Raw genomic sequence first — 7,113 nt, 5'->3', positions numbered from 1 at the left:
TAGATTGCATGCAGATAGAAGAAAGTGGATGGATCCCTAATGCATACGATGTCACATAGTGAATATTTAAGTACGTCGTTTAAGATTTTAAATCACATAAATCATATATATTATATTACATAAATCATATGCTTTTCATGGTATGGCGTTAATTGCATTTTTAAGGAAGGAAAAGGATATTGTAGTAAGATCTTTTTTTTCTTCTTCTGTAGGCAAGGTTCTTGGAAAACCAAGCAGCTAGACACAGCTTGATGCGTGTTTAGTGTCGGCTTTAATCATATTGTAAGGGTCATGGAACTTACAATATGATTAAATTTAAAGCCAACCAAATATCAAGCTCGGCCGAGCTGCTTGGTAACAGTAATACGTACCATTTGTTTAGTATGCGACTACCATATGTAATATGTTTTTTAAATCAAGTCTCGTAAACTTCAGCACGAAATAAAATTTCTAAACTATTAAAGAAAAGTGCAAGGAGCCAAAAGCAATATGTTGTTTTTTCTTTTGTGGCCAGTTTTTTTTTTTAAAAAAAAACAAAAAAAATTGTAAGATAAGATATCATCAAACAAAGAAGCAGAGAGAGGGACGTGGGGTCTCTCAATAATCAGCTCAGTGCTTTGAAAAAAAAGTGAACGGTCGAAAAAGGTTGAGTCGGTCCAATGGCTTATTGCTTATGAATTAAAGTTCATGAAAATTTCTATGTTTTTAAATCTAACATCAGTTGAAGGTAAACTTGGCCACCTTGAAAATTTTTGCTAAATTTGATGTTTATTAGGTCGAAACGGGTAATTAATAAAAGTCTGAAAATTTGAACAGAATAATTTGTTTGAAAGGCGTTCGAATGAGATTTGTACAAAATTATCTTGAGTTTGAACGAAATTTATTTGAAACTGCTCGTTTGCAATCTCATTCAAAGCTTGGCTAAAATTTAGTCAAAAGACCACATTTTTCTATTTTAGTTTTTTTATTTTCTTAAAGCATCCACATTTAGTTTATCATTTTAATTTTACTTTTATTATTTCATTTAAATATTATTTCTCTATCATTTAAATATTATTTATCTATTATTTCTTTATTCTTTTTTCAACATTAAGCATTTAAGAAAAATAAAATCATTTTTTAATTAGAGGAGAGATAATGGACGAATCTTTTATTATATATGATATACATTGTTGAGCTACCGTGCTCAGCAAATTTGCTAGCTCCTCAACAAATGGTTGGGTACTTTGTTAAGCCAGGTAGCAGGGACGGATTCAGGAAGTTTTATGGCACGGGGCCAAAGCAATTTTATTTTTTGTTGGTTATTAGGATTTTTTTTTTTTTTTTTTTGCATTGTGTAATGAACCAGTACTTTTTTCTATTTTTTTCTTCTTTTTCTAAAAAATAACTGGTACTCAAAAAGTGCGACTTGCGTGTGATGGTGCAATTTAGGATCAAACTCCACTGAACTAATATCAAATTCATTGCCATCAACTTCCCAAAGTCTTTTAGGAGAATTTTCAAAAATTGGGTTATCAAGTATTGTATTTGACTTTTCCATCGTCTACAAATAAATTTACATTATCATTTTGGAGTCTTTAGAAAATAATACTCATATTCACATACAATAATCAATATAATTCTACTATGACATATTACAACCTAAACCCCATTGGCATCAATTTCCATTGAACTCATGAAAGTCTAGGGTTAATCAACACTTTAAATGTAATTAACCCATCCAATTAGCAATCCTAGTGTTTACATACCAAAAGCCATAATTTAATTCATACTATATAAATTAGGGTTTATGCCCATACTATGAACAATAGTGAAATTGAAGCTTTCAACCCCATTAATCTAACAACCCGGAGCTTAAATAATATATAGAAATCCACTACACACAAAAGCTCCAAGTTAATTTTAGGAATTTAACTTCTTACTAAAATTCTCCCAAATTTGGACCTAATCAAAAATTCTCCAAATCAATATGATTTCAAACTTGAAATTCAATGGAGAGAACACAAAGTCAAAGAGAAACTAGAGATTTCAACAATATAGCAAAATCCCCAAAATTTCATGCATGAACCCTAATTTCTGAACCCAACCCAAAGTCTCACAAATCCTCACAATTTTTAGCTTCTAATCTCACGAGTATAACAAAATTTACAAAAAAATGATAAGGATTTTACCTATATCCGAAAATGCCCCTCTAGATTTAATGAAGGTAAGAGCAAATGGGTAATTATTTTGTTGGGCAGGGCCATATGGGTAGTTTTCTGTTTTTTATTACCTAAAATTTTTTTTAGGAGGAATTGGGAGGGGGTCCTACCCCACTCCAATTTTTTGGGTTAGGGCCAATGGCCTTTAATTTTTTTATTATTATTTTTTTTAATGCCTATTTTTTTTTTTGTTTTTTTTGGAGGGATTGGGGGAGGCCAGAGCCATCCCCCTGTCCCTCTAAATCCGTCTCTGCCGGGTAGAGTGATTTTTTAGCTACATGACTCAACAAAATAACAAAAAAGCCATATGTGAATGCTCTAGCTATTCCAACGATGATATTTATACGTAACTTCTAGCATCTCGCTCTAAGGACCAACCACGCGTACGGGTCCACGGCATGTGATCGAGTTCCTTAACTTTCTGAAAAGAGATAGATTTTCAGATCAAGGAATATGATTCTCTTTATATTTTATGGTTTAAACTTGTACTTCTCTTGCATATTTCTCCAATATTTTAGTCCATATATACCAAACAAACCATAAATTTTAGAATCCCGATGCTCTTTCTAGGGCATCTAGAGTACCAGCACGTTTTAATTGTTTGAAGAATTCTCCACCACATGTTTATCGTTTGAGCCATTGAAATACTCTTAATATTGCTTCTTCCAAACGCTTTACTATTTCTCTTTCTTTTACATTAGCTCAAACTTTCACTCAATAAACTATAATATTATGTTAAATTAATATGAAATTTTTCTAAAAACAAAATGATAAGGTTAATCATATAATTAATATTTTAATATAATCAAGTTAAATTAAGAGACTTAATAGTCTAAATAGATAATAATTATGTCTTAAAAGTATAAAAAAAAAAATCAGCACATGTTCCACATATGTATGAGAAAAATAAATAAATTAAAAGGCACATATGCTATATATTGCTGTCAAGTCATTTCATGTACTCCCTTGTGACAGGAAACGTGAATTGCATATGGCAGAAATCGCTTTTGTAGGCCCCAAAAAAGTTGGTAAGTGATAAAAATAGTATGACTGTATGAGACAATCATTTGTCTATAGAGAAAAAGAGCCTGCAAAATAAAATTAAAAAAAAAAAAAAAAAAAATTATTTTACCTCTTAAAGTTTTGAGAGTTTTTCAATTCGAACTCTAATGTTTAAAAATTAGCAATGTATCTCCTTAATGTTTCAAAAATTTTCAATTCAAACTCTCTGTTTCTAATTTTCGTCTAATTGGACAGAAATTATCTCACGTGCATCTCGCGTGAAATTTTTATGCCCTCTATTCCAATTTTGTCTTCATTAAAACCTATGAAATTTCTTAATTACCTTAATTAAAAAAATATGAAATTGAGGGTAATTATGTAATTTCATAGGTTTTAATGAGAAAAAAATTAGAATAGAGGGCATCGAAATCCCTCGCGAGACGCACGTGGGATAATTTCCGTCCAATTAGACGAAAATTGGTAACGGAGAGTCTGAATTGAAAATTTTTGAAACATTAAAGAGGTACATTGCCAATTTTTAAATATTGGAATTCGAATTGAAAAACTTTTAAAACTTTAGGGAGTAAAGTGAATTAAAAATAAAAATAAAAAGTTAAAAGACATGCCGAAAAAGCATTGGAGCAAATGAAAGGCATAGATGATGAGATGAGAGGCACCCAGCAGCCAGCACCCTCCTCGATTTGTCCAACCATTCCTTTAGGGTTCATGGACATATGGTGCATCATGCTTTTATTATTTTGTGCTTTTCTTTACTTGATCCCTTCTCCCTCCACTCCCTTTAGTTACCAAGCAATGATCGCTGGTCCAAAAGATTTCGATGCATGATGATGACATGGTTGCCATGGATGCTTTTTCTTTCCTGCAATCACAGCTTCTTTGATCAATGATCATCAGAGAGGCTCTTGCTTTTGCTTCGCCAATCAAAGTAGCCTCTTTTGAGATTCTGCATGGGTCACGACCCACGTCGGTAGAAAAAGAATATGTGTCAACTATGTTTATTGTTTCACTGTAATCTTTTAGGGTATTATTCTATGATTCTCAGGACGTGTGGCCTTATATTTTTTGGACTACCAAACCCAGATGATCCTGACCTTTGAATTTTTCAAATAGGAAGAACGTGGCTTGTTTGGAGTGGGACTGGGGGCTTTTGAAAATATATCCGCAAAGGAGGGCAACTACCACCACTATCATTATATGTACGTATATATATGAACCTTAATCCCTTTCATTAGAGACTTTAAGCTGTAGTTTCTTTGCTAGATGTCCCTCCCTTTATATATATATATATATATATATATATATATATAAAAAAAAAAAAAAAAAAACCAAACGCACATTAAATATTGTAGCCGTGTCGAAATAGGATCCTCTCCATTTCAAATGAAGTGGAGAGTATCCATTTAGGCTCCGTTTACTTCGACGTAAAATGGTTTCCGTCGGAAAATATTTTCAAGAAAACCATTTTCCTTGAAAATGTTTTATATCGAAAACATTTTACGGAGTTTACCGTGCACACAGAAAATAATTTTTTTTCTAATAAGGTCCCCACAGGGACCTGCACGGGACTTGTTTGGGACCCCGTAGAGACATGCCCGGGACCCTGCCGAGACTTGACCGGGACTTGTCCAAGACTTGATCGGACCCTGCTCGGGACTTGACCGAGATCCGCCCAGGACCCTGACGAGACTTGACCGGGATCCAATTGGGCAAGTCCCGGGCGGGTCTCAATCAGCTCCCGAGTGGGTCATGGGCAGGTCCCAGTCAAGTCCCGGCAAGATCTCGATCAAGTCCCGAGCAGGTTCCGGCGAGGTCCTAGGCGGGTCCCAGTCAAGTATCGGGTAGGTCCCGGCGGCGTCCTGGTCAAGTTTCAGGCAAGTCATGGGTGAGTTCCAGCCAAGTCCCTGTCAGGTCCAGGGCAAGTCCTATTCAAGTCTGCTCAGGTCCCGGCAGGTCCTGGTGCAGTCCCGAGCGGATCCTGGGCGAGTCCCGGCGAGGTTCTGGGCGAGTCCCGGTCAAGTCCCGGCGAAGTTCTGGGCGAGTCTTGGCAATGTTTATCGATTTAAGAATGAGATGCTCACAGTCGGAAAATAGTTTACGATTTTAAAGAATTTTCGGTCAAAAGAAAAATATTTTCTATTGACCACTATTTTACGTCGAAGTAAACACCGTAAAATGCCGAAATCATTTTTTGGAAACCATTTTACATCGAAGTAAACGAAGCCCAAGTGTAAAATGAGGGGTAATATTGTAAATTTTGTCTTTCAACTTTAATGTTAAGACAATATTACCTCTCATTTTATATTAAATTGATTATCTTCACTTCAATTGAAATGGAGAGGATCATGTTCAATATCGTAGCAAGCTGTACTGATTTTGAAAAAAGTTACCCAATTGCTTTTGAAAATGAAGACGCACAACCAATTAACATAATCAGCTTATTGGGACAAACCAATCACATAATAAATAATACTTTAAATTATACTTTTATTTTATTATTATTTCATTATATTGATGTAGCAATATCACAATTTTATTTTAATAATAAGGAATAAGCATTGACATGTTATAAAAGTAAAATAATAATAAAATAAAAGGCGATTTCTAAATTTTTATTATTAAACAATTAGCATCATATTATCAATTAACACGTCGATGATGTGATGTGAAAAATCCCCAAGGTACCATAATCACCAATCATAGGAAAAAAGTGTTAAAAGTAAAATAGAGTTTCAAGAAGCAAAAACCATCAACATAAACTTTTCTAACCGTATTTTATTATGCAATGGGACAATGTGATTGTTTGTGGGGAACATAACGTGGTTTTCATATGTTTGAGGTGTCAAATTGAAGTCCAGGTCATAGTCCACAATGGGCACGAGGCCACAAGCGTGTCGCACGTTGTGCTTCTGGGGGATTTGATAAGATTTTAGGAATTTATTTTAGCCTAAAACATTTTAATTACTTCTACCAAGATTTGTCCATAATAATAAAGGTATAATGATGGTTTTTTGTTGATGGTTTAGGGTTAAAAATCATCACTATAAAAGTAGTGACAGTTCCAAATGATAGCTAAATAAGGGTAAGAAAATGGAAAAAGATGTCCGTTTAAGCAAAACCGATGCTAATTAGTGTCAGTTTGTCCAAACTGACGCCTTGTAAAAAGTGACGGTTTTTAAATTATAAAACATAATTCAGGCTTAGAAAAGGAGAAAAAAAAAAAAAAAAAAAAACATAACATAAGGAGTAACAATGAACAAACCCACATCTTCTTAATTGCTTATTTAACATAATTTTTTTTAATCTTCTCGACGATTCAACTAACACGCCTCACAGGATTAACACTCAAAACATCTTCTCACAATTCCATATATATAAGGGAGACAATATGTTTGTTCATGTATTTTAAAGGTAAAAATATATTTTGTATTTTAGTTGCTTGATATATAATGTATTTTATTATGGTGAAACAAAAAACAAAAGGTATAAAAAACAAACATGAAAGTGTCATTTTGTAAATGGGCTATTAACTGAACCTTGTTAAACTATAATATGGTTTTGTAGACTACCAATGTCTACGAATAACTAAGTTTCATATCGATTGGCGTAGCATATTTTAGTGGCTTTTTAGCTACTTAAAAATTATAAAAGTAAAACCTATTGTACTAAATTATGAATGTCCAAATTTGCGTTCTTATGTGCCTTAAACGGTGATCAAATCGTAGAGAAAGTGAGCACTCCAAAAATCTTTCAATCTTTGATCAAATTACTGTATTGAATGACAAAGATCTTAGAGAGAAAAAACCTGTGGGGAGAGCTCCCTACTCTTTTTTCCTCCCCCTACTCCCCTTTTCTTTCTTTCCCCTCCCTTTTTTTTTTTGTTTTTTTTTTT

Source organism: Corylus avellana, chromosome ca1, assembly GCF_901000735.1.
Source record: "Corylus avellana chromosome ca1, CavTom2PMs-1.0".
Taxonomy (NCBI): domain Eukaryota; kingdom Viridiplantae; phylum Streptophyta; class Magnoliopsida; order Fagales; family Betulaceae; genus Corylus; species Corylus avellana.
Note: the sequence above shows the minus strand (reverse complement) of the source record.